The sequence below is a fragment of the Macadamia integrifolia genome, chromosome 10 (genome assembly GCF_013358625.1).
Source record: "Macadamia integrifolia cultivar HAES 741 chromosome 10, SCU_Mint_v3, whole genome shotgun sequence".
Classification (NCBI taxonomy): domain Eukaryota; kingdom Viridiplantae; phylum Streptophyta; class Magnoliopsida; order Proteales; family Proteaceae; genus Macadamia; species Macadamia integrifolia.
In genome coordinates, this window is record NC_056566.1 from 16,931,432 (window position 1) to 16,950,612 (window position 19,181).

Here is a 19,181-nt window from a genome sequence, read left to right on the forward strand (position 1 = left end):
CAGGTGTTTTCTACGATACCCAGCTAAAAAGCGCCCCTAGCGTACGAAGCAACAACCGGTTCGACCAGAGGTTGGACTGGAGATTGGTTTTAATATTTTTTTGTTGGGCGAGAGAACCATGCCGTGTCGGTCTGGCGCACAAATCTCCAGGTGCACGGGCCAATGAGAGCACTGGCGTAGAGCTTCATCACGCATAGAGGCAGTACGGTCTTTATGCGCCAGCTTGTGTCTGGACATTTCCTGTGCTAGGGCCGCGGGTTTTTTTTTCCCATTGATTGGGGGAAGGTTCTAATAGGGGTGCAAGTTTGGCCCTGACAGCCCTGACCCGTCCTTGGCCCACCTTGATTTCAAACAAGTATCAACCCGAAAATTTTGGCCTTGAGGGCCGGCCAGGCCCTAAAATTTCTGACCATGAGTCAAGGTCAGGGCTGGTAAGGGTTGATGTCTTTGGCCCGCCCAGCCCACCCTCACCCTGACTCAGGGTTGATGTCTTTGGCCTGCCCAAATTATTTATATTGTTTGAATATTTGCTTTAGGATATTCTCTTCATAATAAGTAATTTGTAACTTTGTGTTTTTTTATTTCCTCTTTATTATGAATATTTTTTTTATTTTTAAGTTATTTCATATTTTGTAGGGTCAGAGTCAGGGAATACCTGGCCCTTGATGGCAAACTAGGGTCAAAGTTAATCAGGGCCATCCCGGCCCTTTGTGACAAACCAGGGTTAGGGTCATCCTAGCTCGTCTTTGAAAAATCAGGGCCAATCAGGGCGGGTAAGGGTTGGGTTGAACCCTAAAAGGGTAGGGCCTAGGATGAAGTTTTGTGGCCCTGAATCAAGGTCAGGGCGGGTTTGGGTCCAATTAAGGGGACCAAGGGTTGGGATAGGGATTTAAGAAACCCAATTCAACCCGACCCTGTTGCACCCCTAGGTTCTATGAACAACATCGCGAGGGCACACCTAAGCATCAGCATCAACATGGGGTTTTTGCCTTTCATAGAGGTAGGGCAGTCATTTCATAGAAGTGGTCATAGAGTCCACATCGTCTTTCAGGCTTTTATTTATTAATTCTTTTTAGATAATGAGTAGGTAAAGTATTCTACATTTTCTCATAATTATTTTTTGTTTTTACTTTAAAAAATAATAATATAATAATCTCATGTGAGAGGGATGCAATACACCTTGGGCTTATAGAACATTTTCCTTTTTTTTTTTTTTTCTTAATATGGGAAAGGATTCCCTGAAAGCTAGGATGGTTGTTGCATCAGCATGAGGCCAATGTGAGTGCATGTGAAAGCATCATTAACAAGGGAGGGATTTCTATCCTTCATAAGGGGTGGATAAATCATTTTGCCCCCCTCTGTGTCTGGGCGTAGAGGCTACATCGCCTGTTAGGTTTATTTTTTTCATTTTATAATTAGTGAAAAGAATGCTACCTGATCACGTGGCCCCCACAACTAGACAGAAGGAGCAAAAATGATGACTTCACTCCCATAAAATACAAAATACTCATCCCTTGTTGATGCCCCTATGTATCTTTTTATTGGCTCTCGCACTAATGTAGGGGCTATGTGTCGAAGTAACATTTTTCTTCCATAATAATTTCTATGGCAAAAGAAGTATAAAAAACAACTTGGCCCTTGCACCCAGATGCAAAAGAGGGGGTGGGAATGAGGGGGGGGGGGAGCAAAATGATCACCCCACACCTCATGAAAGGCATAAATTCCATCATATTGATCATTCAGTGTGTGTTCACATTGGCCTTTACACTAGTGTAATTTGGAAGAAAGAATAATACCCACTTGCGTGTGTCTATGTCTTGACAAAGTAGTTGTGAACTCAGGGAGAAGAACACCACTCTATTGGTGCAGGAAACGCCAAATAGAGAAGACGCGGAAAGACCCTCCTGCCCCTGCCCCTACCTCGGAGGGCGCTGAAGATGTTCCAGCCCGCTAGGGGTGTCAATTGGTCGAGCTTAATCGGGCTTGAAGACTTTCAAAGGTTGCACTGTGTCCACCATGTAACTAATCGGGCTTATTTAGTGAGGGCATGGTACACTTTATATTCAATCGGTCAGCGTCGGGCTATAATTGGGCTACTAAAATCAAGCATTAATCGAACTATAGTTGGGCATTAACCGGGCTATGAACATATTTAATGTTAAACGGGCTTCAACTGGTTTTTAAACGGGCCTTATTTAAAATCTGCTTTTATATTCCAGCCCACTTAATGCTACTCATGCAAGCTCAAAAAAATGACAAAAATTGCAAGCCCAACCATTTTTTTTTTTTTTTTTTTTTTTTGGCTACTTCACTTAAACCAAACAAGAAATCAAATGTTTGTAAAACCTTTTTGCAGTTTGACATATACTAACCAAGCTTTATTTCTTTATTTTTTACTGTTTAATTTTGGGGGTAAAATAAGCATTATACACTCATTAAAGGGTCGGGCCAGGTCGGTGCACAATAGGCCGATTTTAGTCGGGTGCTCGACGGTTCAAGTAGCAAAACCGAGATCGACTGTTTGTAAACGGGTCGGGCACAAGCCTGACACGTTTAATAAAAGGTCTGGGCCGGTCCGGTCTATATATGGTCAGTTTTGGTCAGTTTAGTCGGGTCGGTCTTGGTTTTGACACCCCTACCGGCCGCCCTCCTATTGGTTTACCTGCGCTGGCAGGGTACCGGTCTATTGCCGTAACTTCAATTAGAAAAGAGAGGGAAAAAAACTTTCCCGGACTGCGCTATTGAGCTTACTATAGTTGGATACGATTTCCGCGATCCACTGATTCATTCTTCCAGCGGAACTTTAAAGAAGTAAGTTGCATTGAAGGTCCACTATAATGGTGTAGAAGTCAATATCCAGCGGGAAAAAACGCCAAAGAGAGGAGGAAATCGAAGCCGAAGATTGAGAAATAGTTGAACTCTCATCACTCGGTGAAGCCGCTATCTTATTCTGATTTAATTTTAATGTCTTCTGTTTTTTAGAAAAACTTGAGATCTCTGTGTTCGAATTACTTGCTTAACTTGGGCAAGAAACGATTTTTCGTATTAGGTTTTGGTTACAGTTATAACTTGAATCCATTCCATTTACATGGAAGTTTCTACATTGAAAAATGAAAATTGTAGGGTTTTGATGGTTCTACTTAGAGTAACTTTGTACTGAATAGAATTATGTTTCTGTGAAGTAATGATTTATAATATTCCATTTTTTAATTCTTAGTTGGTTGAAGGCGTTTTTTTTATTTGATCTTTTCCATCAGTTATGAGATGTATAGATAGTTAATGTGTATGTGGTTCATCCTGCTTTGGAAGAAATCTAAAATCTGAACAATGTAATGGCTTGTAATCCCTTGGAACCTGAAAGCAATAGCTCTTAGCAATAAAATGATCTTATGTTCTTCATTCTCTTCAAAGAAGGTGAAAGCTATAGCTCATGATCAGTTTTGGTGTATTAAAGAATTACAATGGACATTTCATTCTTAAACCATTGGTGGGACTTTGGGAGTGGCAGTTTTATTGAGGGTTAAGGTCTAGGTTTGGATATTTTGGAACAAAGTCTCAACTATATTTACTTCATTCATTTAGTTTGCATTTCCATGTTGAAGTGGTGGTTGTCTTTCATAGCATGGCTAGATAAGCTCACAATTGAATTTCCAGCCTTATTAGCATTATTTGAGTTTGGAGAGGATGATCAACCTCTTCATGAAATGACATCTGCCCATTTGTTACTATCTTGGAACTGGGCCTCACATCATTCCTGGTGGATATTCAAGGAAAAAAAAAAAAATCCCAATGGACACTCATCAATGTGCAGAAACAAGTAAGGTCAATCCTTGGCTGGCAATTCGAAAACAAAATACAAGAAAATTCCTCAAATAACAAATTAAAATCCACTGACCATGCAAAATTTCCGAAGGAGAAAAAGAAGAAAGAAACTGTGCATATTTTATTCCTCTTATTTTCTGTTTGCTCTCATTTTAATGATTCTGCTCTGTTCCACAGAAGGATGATATTTCACCCTTTTTTTCCCCGGTTACCAAGCTGATCCTTTTGTGATGTTTCTGTATTTTTTGTAGACTTGCCAGCTAATTGATTCAAACATATAGTAGTTTGTCATTCCAAATATTGGCTCAATACCCAAGGTCTTTTGCAGATAAATTATCTTCTTATGGTTTTGCCGTTCCTTTTAAAATTAGATTTGTGTTCTCTTAATAACTGATTACATTTGGCTTTTTGTCACCTAGATACTTATATGCATGAAAGTTTACATGCATTGGCTACTTTTTGACTGGTGTTTTCCTTTCAAATAATTGAGGATCAAACATTTGGATAGTCAGTCATAAGATGATGCTCACTTTAATAAAACTGAACCCAATGTGTGTTGGGCTTAGAGCCTGATTAAAAAAAGAAGAAGAAAAAAAAAAAGCTTTATTTGTAATTTGGTCATCATTACCCCGTGTTCAGGTCCTGATTTTGTTACCTAGTATTGTGTTGTGTCTTGTCAATTGTCATTTCATGTCTAATAAGTACTTAGGAGTACAAGGTCAATTGCTACGTTTCATTTTCTGGCCGTTTACCTCATGTTGGAGACCAATATACATGTTAATACTGGATACTTCATGTGTTCCTTCCCACCTCCCACCCCAAAAGGAAGGAACAAAAGAATGAGGAGGAACAACAAGAGGGAGGTAGAGGTTGCCCATAAAAAAAAAATATTGCAGAAGCAAAGTTCTAGCTACACTTGGGTGGTTGCCTTCAGGAAAAAACTAATTAATATGTATTCATGAAGACATGTATACTTGCCAAGGTTTTCAGTTGCAATGTCAGACATCTTGTGGATGGCCATACCCAGTGCACAAGGCTCCCACCACTGCGGGGTATGGGGAGGGTCATAATGTACGCAACCTTACCCTTGCTTCGCAAAGAGGTTGTTTCCTGGTGGTGCCTTGTATCCATGTCAAAAAATTGACACACATTTACTTATTGCTTGTTGTCTTTAGATGAGAGCCAACAACTACTGGTGATTAATAGGGTTACCCAATGAGTAAAGAAATTAGAAGAAGAATAGGATCGATGGTACGATAAGATTGGTTGAGTTGGATTTGCACTTAAAATTCAAAAAGTTCTTGGGTTATCCACCACTATAACCCAAAAAGCATTGTATATTCTTCACCCGTCAACATGACACTCATGATTCATGCTCTTCTCTTCAAGGAGAAAAATTTGAAAAAAAAAAAAAGTTGCTTGTGAGTTGGGTTCGCAGCGTCGGATAATCTTGTATTCCCCGAGTGAGATTTAATATATTGGAATCTCCTTTTAGTTTGAATTGAAGAAAGCTCTAACTGTAGTTATTGTACTGCTTCCTTGAAGTTCTGATTAGGTGCATTTTTATTGTTATTTGATCTGATATTTTCTCAAGCACAAGCTTGTTTATTTTCTTGTTTCTTCCCCAAAATCTTGGATTCTTGCTAACAAGATTATCACTTCAAAGTTCTTATGCATGTATATTTTTTGAATTTGAATTTGTACAGATGTTAATGATGGAGGAAGGCACCAGCTCAAATCCAAGCCAATCTACACATGGAGATACTGCTGCCTTTGAGGTATCATCTAATCCCAAAGCAATAGGGTCCAACAGCATTTGGAATCATTTTACTAAGATTAAACCTTCTGATGGTTCAAGAGCTATAAAATGTACTTGCAAATATTGTAATAAAGATTTTGGATGTGCTAGTGAATATGGTACAAGCTCATTGAAACGCCACTTGGATAGGTGTTGGCAATATCCATATAGTCAAAAGTATAAGAAAAAAAAAAGTACATTTTGCAATTGAGGGGAGTGATGATGAGGGAAGTGATGATAAGACCATTACCACTGTCTCAGCTTGGGAGTTTGACCAAGAACTTTGCCAAAAGGAGCTTGCCCGTATGATTATTATAGATGGTTTGTCTTTAAAATTTGTAGAGCAGGAAGGTTTTAGAAGATTTTGTAATTCTATGGATCCTAGGTTCAATCTTTTGTCACGTTTCACTGTGGTAAAAGATTGTTTTGCATTGTATGCGGACTAAAAAAAGAAGTTGAAAGAAATGTTCAAGAGAGGAAATCAAAGGGTTTGTCTTACGACAGATATGAGGACTTCAATCCAAAACCTTGGTTATATGTGCCTAAACAGCACATTACATTGACCAAGATTGGAAATTGCAAAAGAAGATTCTTAACTTTTGTGTCGTCCCATCACCACACACCGATGAAGGTATTAGTAATGATCTTGAGTTATGTTTGTTAGTCTGGGGTCTGGAGAAATTATCCACTATTACAGTGGATAATGCATGTAATAATGGTGTGGTAATTCGAAATTTAAAGAGGAGGTATGCCAAGAAAAATGGATTGTTGTTAAATGGTGATTACTTTCATGTGAGATGTTGTGCACATGTTTTGAATTCGATTGTCAAGAAAGGTCTCAAATATTATAGGGATTCAATTACTAAAGTTCGTTCTGCGGTGGGATATGTAAGGAGCTCACCTGCAAGATCACAACAATTTACATGTTACAAACTGCTTTAGAGTTTCAAAAGGCTTTTGGATGCCTAGAAGATAGGGACTTGAACTTTAAAATGGATTGCAAGGATATGGTTCCAAGTGAACAAGACTGGGAAAAGGTAAAAGTTCAGTGCAAATTTTTAGAGGTTTTTTACAATGCCACCAAAACATTGTCTGGGTCTCCTTTTATCACATCAAATGTTTATTTTCCGGAAGTTTATGCAATTGAATCAGTATTGATGGATTGGTCAAGAAGTGAAGATCTCATGTGTTGTGATATTGCATTGGCCATGATGGAAAAGTTTAAAAAGTATTGAGATAGCACAAATAAAGTATATCTTCTTGGTTATTGCTTCTATTCTTGATCCTTGTTTGAAGTTAAAATTTGTGAAGTTTTGTTATTCGAAAATATATCTTGAACCTGAGGTTGATATAATGATTGGAAATGTTAGGAATGTCATGGACCAGCTCTTAAAGTACTACCAAATACGTGAGTCGTCTCCCAATGCAGTGGTACATTTTTCAACTCCTATATCTATTGATGCTCCAACAAAAACTATTAGTAATGGTATTAAAAGAAAATCTCTTCAGATTTTGAAAGAAGATGAGATTTTAGAAGTTGGAATAGAGTTGGATCGTTATTTGTTGGAAGGTATTTTAATGGATGATGGCAATGATTTTGACATCTTGAATTGGTGGAAGGGTAATAGTTCAAGATTTGTTTATCTTAGTAAGATGGCTCGAGATATTTTACCAATTCCTGGTTCAAGTGTTGCTTCAGAGTTTGCTTTTAGCATTGGTGGTCGGATTCTAGACCAATTTCGTAGCTCATTGACACCAAAAATTGTACAGTCCTTGGTGTGTGCACAAGATTGGCTACGACAAGCACCAACACCTATTGATATTGAAGAAAACTTAGATGACCTTGAGAAGATTATATCAGGTAACAAGCTTACAAATTGTTGAACATCATCTAATGATATTACTATTACTGATTACATGTACTATGAATTGGATAATCTGTACTAATTTTTTCTTATTGCATTAATTTTATTTTCAGATCTTACCGAGGATGGTGATATTATAAGTTTGACTTAAAGCATGGTATTGTATGCTTTCCTATTTTGCATTTTCAGGTATCCTTATATAGTTAACTACTATTGTATTTATTGTTATTAGTGATGGTGATGGTGATATGCCTCATGCAGGAATTAGTGATGATAATTGCCACCTTAACTGAGATAGATCCTGATGGAATGTCCTTAACTGAGATAGATCCTGATGGAATGTTTATTGGGTGGCTTGTTTAAGCCCACTTTAGTTCATGTATTTTTAGACAAATGTATGATTTTGTGATGATGGTGGAATGTTTATTGGGTGGCTTGTAGTGATAGATACAACTGGAGAAGCTCCTTTAATCAGTAACTGAAATGCTTTTTCCTTAAAGCTAGCTTGAAGCTGATTTCCTTTAAAAAGAGCGTTGTAGCTGCATTTACATGGTTGTACCCTTTCAAAACTTCGGAAACACAACATTAGTTTCAGTAAACTGTGTTAAATATTATTATCTATTTGAAATCTTGTCTGATTGTTCACCAATCGAACCTGGCTGTGTATTAAATCTTGTAATTGTCATTCGGATTTGTTGGGTTTATCTTGTAATTTCACAAAATCTTAGATGTCACCTTTGTTCAACTTGTCATTTTTGTTGAAAGAAGTATTGTTAATCTATGTTGCAATGAATGAACAGGGAAATGCAAGATATATAGAAACAAAAGGATTCAACCCAGGTCTAACAGATCTGCTTCTTGTTGTAGGCATATTATTGGTCTTCCTTGTGCGAAACTATTTCCTTTACATATGCTCAGAAGACAGCTCCACCAAGGAAAAAGAAACCTGTCTCCAACAAGAAAATGAAGAGGTAGAGGCTAAAGCAAGGCTTCTTGGCACTAGGAGAGTAGACTGAACTTTAAGCCTTGATATGCTTTAGTAATCTTTGTTGACTGTTACATTAAGATTTTGCCCTTTATTGATGTCAATTATTACTCTTTGGATTGATAACAATCTTGGCTCAAAAACTTACAACTTTTAAAATCTTTCAATGTTTATAGGGTTAGGTCTTAAATGGCAAAAAAGGTTCAAGGTCAATCAAGGTCAACTTGGCTTGGCCCAATTAAGGCCAATTAGCGGTGGGTTGGGCTTGGGCCTGGGTGAGGTTTTTTTGGTCCGAAGTTAAGGTCAAGGCGGGCCTGGGCTACTCTATGAGGATTCAAGGTTAGGTTGAGGTTTAAAGAGCCCGACCTGTCAAAGCCCTATATACACATAATTTAGTACTGAAGCCCTTTATACACATAATTTAGTACTAAAGAGCGGCTTTGGTGCAATGGTAATATTGTTCCATTGCAACCTAGTGGTTATTGGTTCAAGTTGAGAAACAACCTCTCTGTAAAGTGGGTATCTACAAAAGAAGACCATGTCATGTTATATCTAAAGAGCCTCAAAGTTCATCACAATAGCCTAATAGGTTATATTATCAACATACCCCAGCCTAGAAAAAATGGTATACTAAATAAGGGAAAAAGTGTATGCCTCAATTATAGAATCTTTAATTAAATCTTGTTGGAGTATATGGTAAATTGTCGTTATATTGTAGTAGTCTTCAACATGTTCCACCAAGATCTGTAGATGGTTCAATAAAAAAAAAAGGGCGGGGGGCACACTAGGTCGAAACCAGGTGAAACCACCGAGATGGGTCAAAACAACAACCCATTTGGATCAAAACTTGGTTTTTATAGTATATGAATGTAAGATTTTGGTTGAACCAAAATCAAAACCTAAAATCCAAAATTCAAAACCCTAAACCCAAAACCCAAAACAAGACCAATATTTCGGCTGATTTCTGTAGAAATCTTGCATGCCCAGTGAGTCGAGACCCATTTCATTTCAACCTTGATCGAAACCAAAATATTTCTTGAGATTTCAGTGGTTTTCAAACATTTCATTAATTCTAGCATTCAGTATATTAGAAGCCAAAGCTGGTAATGCATTGTATCACTTGGGTTTAAAATTTTTGTTGTTACGGCCATTTGGTCATACTCACTTGTCAATTTAATGGGGCCTGTTAAAGGTGGTTTGGGTTTAATCAAATAAGAGTAAAAAGAACTGTGTTGGAGTAACAGCAGTTGCTACAGAGTGAGTTAGGATGTAAATGGGCTTGAGCTTGTAATGAACAGTAATACATCTTCAATCTTGCTTAGTGAAACCCTTGCATCAAATGGAAGCAAAAAAAAAAAAAAGTTTTCTTAAAGTTTGGGGAAGGAAGACTTTGTCTTTAAAGGAATCGAGTTTTCTTTAAGGTCACGGTGAATAATCCATTCACTGTGGTTCATCACAATCCTAGACTATAAAGCTGGGAGATAGAGGGGTCCTATTTAGATTATCCCATCATTCAGCTATCTAGGGGTGCAAGCGGCTGGGCTGGGTCGGTCTCAGTCGGTGTAGTCGGACTTGGTCAATTTTTAGGGTTGCACCGTGAACGCCCGTTTAGCTAAACGGGCATAGCTAGCGTGGGCATGATACGGTTAATAATAGGACCGATCGATCTTAGGCTTTATTCGGGCTACTATAATCGGCCTTAACGAGGCTATAGCAAAGAAAAAGATCCCATGGTTAAAATGGATTAAGCCAAAGATGGCCAAAGTAACTAAACTACTAAGGTACTCAGATCTTTAACCCATGAAACTCAAATCAATTAAACTATGCCTACATAACCCAAGTTTAGTAAGTTCAAGTCAATTAAATTATACATAAAAAAGATGAATGCTCATATAACAATTATCACCATCTCAATTGTACATATCACATAGCCTTAGCACTAAATACAAATAGTATTAAAAAAATTAAAAACATAAAAGTAGTATTAAAAGGATTGGGCTAGGTTGGGCTTAAAGCAATCGGTTCAAATCGGGCTTGTAAATGTGTTGGACCGATCGGGCGTCTGTCGGGTTAGGTGGCTGTACCGTGTACTACTTGTTTATAAATGTATCGAGCCAGTTCGTATCGGGATTGATCAGGCCTACCGGTGCAGGCTTGAAATTGACACCCCCTACAACCATTGCTGAAGAAAATTTTGTCCTTAAATGTCGGAGAAGTGCCAAAATAATTTTTAATAAATTGTGATTTTCCATTTTTCCTTATCTTGGCCACTGATGCAGTCTAGGGGAATGCATTAGCCATCAAGGGGCATTCGAGAAGCTAAATGCCAACCCGGGATAATGGTAGAGGTGTCAAAACCTAAAACCAACTGGTCAAACCCACCAAATTCGACATAAAAGACCAAATCGAACTGAACCAATTCCCTACAAAGCCGGATTAGGTTTGAGGCATTATGACACACTAGTTAAAATCTGGACCAGAAAGAACTAAAGTTAAGGGCCGCATCAGACTGATAAAACCGGACTGGAATTGAAAACTAAATCAAAATCAATACAAAAATCGCTAAAATTTCGAAAGAAAGAAAAAATCATGGTTTTTTTTTTCCCCATAATTGTTCAAAGGGATGAGTTCCTTGTCCTGCTGCATCACGTATGCTAAAGCTTCTCTGTCTCTCCACAATAAGGGTTTGATACGTCATTTCATAGGAGGGAGGAGAGGGATAGAGACTGGGAGTCGCTTATGTACGTTACAAATGCAGCCTGACAGCGTTAGTTCTCCCTTTTTCAATATATAATAATAATAATAAACCAAAACTCAATAAGAAGAAATCAAAATAAATCAAATCCAAACCGAACTGAAACTGAATCTTCTCTTATTGGGCCGGTTTTGATTTCACCCAATATCAACCTGAAATTGGTTCTGACTGAACCAATCCGGACTGAACCGACCATCTGATCCACCTAGATTGTGATGCACTTTTTAATATCTGAGGGCAATCCCATTCAAGATACCACCAGGTTGTGGGAGTGGGACCTCACTAGCTATATCATACCACTATAAAGCATCCAAAACAAGTAAAATTCAAGGCCATTGTTATCAACAAAACTTTAAAAGCACAATTTAAATCATATGTATATGAGAAAGCTTGTTGTCATTATCAAAAGGATTATTCCAATTTTTCTGTTCAATAAACTTTGACAATATCCATGAACCTCAACAAAATATGGAAACTATATGTTATATTTCGGACGAGTCTGCAGCCCATCTGGGCCAGGGGTAGGGCACACGGGTCTTGTCCCTTTGATATGTTCACCGTGTGGTGAAGGAAACTTCTTCCCTATATTTCACTCCGACAGTATCTTACATTCAAAATGCTTTAGTAAGAAAAATTTTCCTTTTCTTAGAATACCCTTTTAGTCTTCATCGCGTCCCTTGCAATGCATTTGAAAGAGATTGCGTACCAAAAACTTAACATCTTTGACTTTCTTAAAAAGTTTCATCACTATCATACCTATCATACTATATAGCCTCCTGGTTTTAAGGCCATTTATTCATAAGAGGCCAGATTTTTGGGTGTAATAATGTCAAGTGTAAAGCCCTAAAATATGATAAAGAAGAAGAAAAACAAGGTCATCCTTAGGCCTTAGAGACATAATGAGGTGGCCAAATCTTTACTTCTTTATAGAGATTGAGAAGCAAGTTTTACCCTTTTTTTTAAAGTAAAAGATTTTTTAAACATAATTAATTAAAAATGTGTTTTACATACTTTAATTTTGATTTAATTTAGGGTTTGATATGATTTTCCTTTTCCATTTTTTTAAAAAGCATGCAGTAAAGATACCTTTTGTGAAGGGCCCTCATAGAATTGAAATCATTTCAATAAACTATTTTTCTTGACTTTGATAGATTCTTTCCAACTTTACACGCATATCTTCCATATCACTCCTATCAATATATATATCAAATAAAATAGCCTTTTTCTAGAATGTGTTATATCCTCATTGGTTCTTCGCATAAGAGAAGATCTCCTTTAGAGTCTAGGGAAGGATAACCGTTATTTAAGACCCTTTTCTATTTCATAAATTATTATTAGTTTCTTTTTCTCCTCATTGGTCAGGTGTTCAACTATTACTTGACCCTCATCTCATGTAGTAAAGGATTATTGGCTGCTGCTTGTAGTCTTTATCTGTAAGTAGACTTGAGGGAACTGGTAGTTACCATTTTTTATTTTCACTCAACTACTTCCAACTGCTTAAGCTACCAAACAAGTTTGGACCATCTCTCTCTTTGGGTGATTAAAATATGAGGGAATGATCATCATGTTCCCATGAAAAACGAAAATCTCGCATTTGTAGATGTTTTTATGTGTGCTTCTGTCGGTCCCTGAGTGATGTGGCCCTTGCCTTTTAGGGAATCTTTTCCCATAAAAAATGTTCAATGAAGCCTAGAGTTCTTCTCTCCACTCTCCCCGTCTGCCCCTTCCTAAAGCCCCCTTCCTCCCCCCCCCCACAAAAAAAAAAAGAATAGTAAAATATATATATATATATATATATAAAACACGAAAAAAGCTCCACAACAGAAACAACGGCCTATCCCTATAGTCGAATCAAGCTGGAAGGGAAATCTGAGTATTGATCCTACCCCTTAGCCTACCCAAGAGAACTTAGCTAACTGAGAGGAGTACTCACCCCTATCAACCCCTTGCCACTAATTTAGCAAGAGAGAGAGAGCCCAAAAGAAACAGTCAGTTGGGCCTACTCCTAGTAACTTTGGCCGTCAAAGGAAGGGATGGGAACTTGACAAAACTAAATTGGCTTTATTCCCACTTTGATTTTTTGAGGAAACACCTAAACCCCACGGACGTGTGTAAGGTGTGAGTTGTTAGGGTTTGGTGGTAAGTGTGTGTGCATGGGTGGGTGGATGGAAATAGTTATCTTCCAAATATAAGATATAGATGGATCATTTAATAAGGACTTCAGTTTCCTTTCTCAAAAAATGGATTCCCAACCGTGACAAAACAATGTACTTAAGACGTATATATATATATAATTAAGATACGTACATGATAAAAATCATCTTTGTTCGTAAATCACTTAATTAAGCTTAATTGGCCCACCACACCCTACCTTTTGTGACCTGATCTTTGTAATCAATGAGGTTGAATTGTGTCTCATGAGTCATGACCCATCTAGTTATTGTGTATTATTTTCAATGTTTCAATATTGCACGTAAAAAAATTAATGAGTGTTGGTCTCCATTCTTGGAATCAGGTTCTTAAGTCTTGTTATATCTTATATGTGGCTCTTCATTGCTTTTATCTCTCCTTTAGTTCATGATGTGGCATGTTAATCTATTTGTTTCCTTGAATTAATATTTGATCTTATTTATATGGGCAAAAGAATCCTGTCATGATGGAGGGAGCCCGCCAACATCTTCAATGTCCCGAGCATGAAGGACAATGTGGTCTTTTCATGTCCTTTATATTTGGGAATCGAAAGATGAGACCTTATAGCATATGTAGTAGGTTAAGCTCTACAAGATCAAAGGTCTTCAACAAAATCAAAATTCCAACTAGAGCAATTATGAGTCATGACTACAAAATCTATAACAAGCCCAAGGGCTGGAACAATCATAATGCCAACCTAGCTAACAAAAGGAGAAACAAAGAAGACCATCATTAATGATTCAAAATAATAGCATGTTAGGGCATTATGCCCAATTAGAGGGAGTAATTCTCCAAGAAGCCATAACGAAGATATTCCTACGTACGGACCCTTAGGAGGGGACATGTGGCATAAGTCTTCCACATCCCTACGGATGTCACTTAATAAGGGACCCATAGGAGGGGACACACGGCATAAGTCTTCCACATCCCTATGAATATCACCTAATATATAACTTTTACCAATGGATCTCGTGACCCATGATGTTGAACTCATCAGTCACGTAAATTGGTTTATTAATTACTTGGTTTGTTTTTTCTTGTTAAAAGATCATTTGTATTAAAGAAAAAAAAAAAAATAGAGTGCACATAGACAAGATGGAAAAATCAAGAAAATGGTACATTCTTAGGGACTTCGGACATTGAGGAGGGGAGACGTGCATGGTAGAAGTCTTCCACATCCCTACGGATGTCACCTAATGTATACATTTCACCATTGGATCTCACAACCTGCCATGATGTTGAACACATCAGTCACACAAATTGATTCATTAGTTATTTGATTTTTTTTTTGTCCATCTAAAAGATCATTTGTATTAAATAAAAAAAAAAAAATAAGAAAAGCTGGAAAAATTTAGATACACAAACACATAGAGCTAATCAACAGCGCCCACCTTCCACAATGCCATCAACAAGGAAGTGCCACCTAGCTAGTCACAAAGAATCACCAAGAGAGACAAAATCTTGGTCTACATTAGGCATTAATTAATAACTTGTCTTGCATATGAGATAGCAAGATAACCATACGTGAAGAAACCCCATTTTTAGTAGCCGTCTTTGCTAAGTAATCCGTAATTGGATTGGCCTCCCTATATCAGTGTATTATTTCCACTCAATAATGCTAAATATGGTAGAAGGAAAATCCAATCTTGCACCAAAAACCAAGGGATCAATCTGGCATCAAGAGAGATCGCCATTACTTGTAAAAATCTAAAGCAAAAAAAAAAAAATAATTAATTAAATAAAATTAAATAATAATTTCTGATAGCTGTTCTTAAATTCATGACTTTAATTTCTTGTTGTTCCATTTTCTTAAATTTTTAATACAAGGGTATATAGTAGATATATAATTGATGATCCAAAAATGTATCTCTCTTATATTATGTTTGTCTACCTATTATCTATTACCTATCCATCTAGTACTATTCTATGTACTCCATTATTGAATTGAAAGACACATGACAGATACTATTCCATAAGTGCCAAAATTCCGACATTATATATAGTGATTCTGAATGAAATGAAAATAACAGGTTCATAAAGAAAGGGATTTTTGGTAAAAATATGTGACTAACAGATCCATAATGAAGGGAATGTTAGGTGAAGGAAGATGACTTTCTTGTAACTACTAAGTGATCATCTCCTTCACATAACTATGTATAATGCTTGAAACTCTTATTACCAAGAGATTGAATGGAGTGGCCATATCCACGTAAGTTCCAACCTGTATGAGTTGCTGTCTTGATGAAATGTGGGGTCTTACACACCTCATAGGATAATTTAGAATCCACAGATCAGCTGTCACTAGGGTTACCATTTTTTTGGATCGACTGGCGAATCGGACAAGTTTGGATTGAACTGATGACCCCAAAATTTAGACCCTTTAAATCTAGGTTGGCTCACATAGATCTGCTTGTCATTGATGATGAAAGATCTGTTTTTTTTTTTTTTTTATATAATCTAGAAAACTCTGATGATTCAATCTGTTAATAACTATAATTATTGGTGTTTATAGTTATTATTGGTGATTCTTTAAGCTTCCTAACCAAGTAAAGGTATCCTAGTTGGACAATGCTTGTAGAGATCAATTTCCCACCTTTTCAAGCTATCAAATAAACTTCAAATTTTAATCACATTAACATAAAGATAATCTTTTCTAAAATTTGAGATAGACATGTTTAACACTGACATTTTTTTTCTATAGCTAATGTTTAGATATCAAAAACATCATAATCAATCATTTGGACTTTTAGATTGAGATCTAGGGAACTTATATTTTTTTTATGGCTATATTTGGCTACCAAATTTTGCTCCATGTGACCAATTTCATGATTTTATTTATTTATTTTTAATTATCTGTGGCAGGAATTGTTTAATAGGGAATAGAAATGCTAACAAGTACTCTTACAGGTGGGATCCTATCCACCCTTGATTGAAAGTAGGGTGGATTGATGGCTCCATGTGACCAATCTCAAAATCTTACCTATGTTGAAGATGAAATTGTAACAGTGGATTATGGTTAATTAATTAGTTGAGGTGTGGTCCTTTTGATCAGTTCTGTGCTTGTACCCCTCAATTGGCTAGATTCTCTTGAGTTGGCTCAAGTGTTTGGCTGTTTTGAGTTGTCTCTATCCTTTTGTATCTATTCAGTTTTCCCTTCCAACTTGATTTGGCTGTAGGGATAGTCCATTGTTTGTGTTTAAGGAGCTTTCTCCTTGTATTTTTTCCCCCCTCTTATTTTGAGGGGGTGGGGAGGAGATTTTTTGGGTTTTGTTGAATATATTTAAAAAATAAAAATAAAAATAAAAAAAAAGGAAAAAAGGATTTAATAATTTAGTAGGAAACTGCCATGTGTCACCTAACTAGAGCTTGAACATTTGTTGATAACCATGTATAGTAAGAAAAAACTTGGCTAAGCTTTGCACTGACTAAATCTTGGCATTTGTGGCTTAAAATGTGACCTAAAAAATGGCATTTCTAACCTTAATGGCCTTAGGGATAAGCAACAGTTCATGATGATGAGTCTCTCTTCATTTTGAAAGGGTGCATTAATTAATGAATACTATTGAACTATATCGCGTAGACTCCATATTGATTCATTTTCCTTAATTGCATGAGGACTTCCATGGTGCATGTAGGAGAGATTTACCTTATTTAGTTTATCTTGTAAAAGTAAGACTCCTCTATCTTTATCTTTAGCTTCCTAGGTTGAGTAAAATTCTACTTTCCTTGTATGTATATCTTTCTTGGTTATCAAGCAATTATAACTATATATATTCAGCCTCACTACAATTGTAGGGTTGAGCCATAATACAAAGTTTCTTTTGTTAGCAAGTACATGCATGCAACCCCAAAGATATAAAAGGCATTTTTCATGTGAAATTAACCATTATATATATATATATATCTAAAAATCATTTATTTCATGTGTAGATCATGGGTTGTTGAGGCTTCTATCTTAAATTCCATTAGCTACTCCTTTTTATGTGCATGTCTTCTTTTTATAGACTCCATCATAGGTAGAGTAGGGCCCATCATCAATGGAGAGTCAATGTACTCGCTTTGATACCATGTTGAGGCTTCCATCTTAAAACCAATTGACTTGAAGTGGGATGATTTCTTGTGACTCTTATACATGATAGTTGAATTACCCACAATATTATAATAAAACAACACTCGCAATTTCCTATCTATCAATCGCAAAAGATCTATGGCTTAAGTACTTAACCATCTGATAGAAAATATTTATTGCTAACAACTTGATTGTAAAAGCCATGAACAGACAACACTTTATGGATTGACTGAAGGGATGTTCATCTAACAAAGTGCTTTTTTAACCCAAAAAAAAATCTAACAATTTGCTTTTTCCAGGAGGTGGTCCATCTGAGAGTTTCCATATCAGTTGATCAACTTCCTGATTGATGAGCATGTACAACAAAATTTGTTGATCAACCCTGCTTGGGGAAATGGATAATAATAAACTGATTGATGGACCTTGGCAATATGATCTTGTGTAACTCAGGGTCTCTATATAGCTTAAGAATAATAGTAATAATTAATGAGAAGAAATTGGAATGTAAGACAGTTTAATCAAGTTTAGAGATGCAAATTACGGCTTTGCTACATGGACCAGGATATAATAATCCGCACTGCTTATGACATCATAAGTGTAATCAGTTTGCAAGCAACTTGCATGGCTTGGTATTAAAGTATGAAAGTTAATTAGATGCTGAATAGATTCTTGGACAACATAATTGCCAATAATTTATTCCAGTGTTTGGGGGAAGGGGAGGGGGACCAACATGCTGCCAGCATATACTGATGTCTCTTACCTCAAACCAATGGGTGCCCTGGAGGAAGTACCTAATGATTCATGTACAGGGGAGGGAGACCCATTGGTCTGGGAGGAGAGAATGTTAAAGGGTGTCAGAGGGTGTGTACTATCAAGGCTACATTTGGTTGCAACAGAATTAAAGGAAAGGGATGTGAACCTAAAAAAATAAATTTTTATATTAGTGTCTTAAACTACTTAAATTTCTTACCATTTTTAGGAATAGTATACTTTACATTTTAAACAAGGAAATTGGATGCAAAGTAAAATAAATTTTCTTTTTAATAATCAAATATAGAATAATATAGTTGAATGGGGTTCACTTCCTCTTTCTTTAGTTTTTCTTGCAACTAAACGAAGCCTGTGATGTATCGTTCATTTTCCCCTTAATTTTAAGGGTAATCTGACCAACAATGGTGGCAGTTGGATCATATAGGACTTTTGATCATCAGGGCAAAGCAATATTGTCTCAAGATTTCGTTTCATTCTCTCCTTTATTCCCCTTCCTTTGGTCACAAAGTCAGTAAGATTCCAGCCGCCAGGCTGCATTCTTCATCACTCTTGTTTTGCAATGACTCATTTATCCTTTTCTAGAAGTATCAACCTTCTTAAAGGGATTTTTGTGGTGACTCATCAATTGGACAAATTTGAGTTGTTAATACCTAAGATGTTCACACTTAAAAATAAAATTAGATTTTCCAAAAGGGATTTTTGATTTTTTTTTTCAACAATAAGGGATTAGCTTTGATGGTCTAAGACATATGAACCTCTTTCAGAAAGTAAGTTAATGAGAAGGAAAAAAAAGGTTAAAGTAGAAGAGGAGAGGGTATACAAAACCTACTGTTAAGTTTGTCTCAAAATTTTGATCCGTTTTAAAGATTGACCCACTTCGATATATTTTGGTGGCAACCTGAATGAAAAGTTTTCTGAGATCTGTG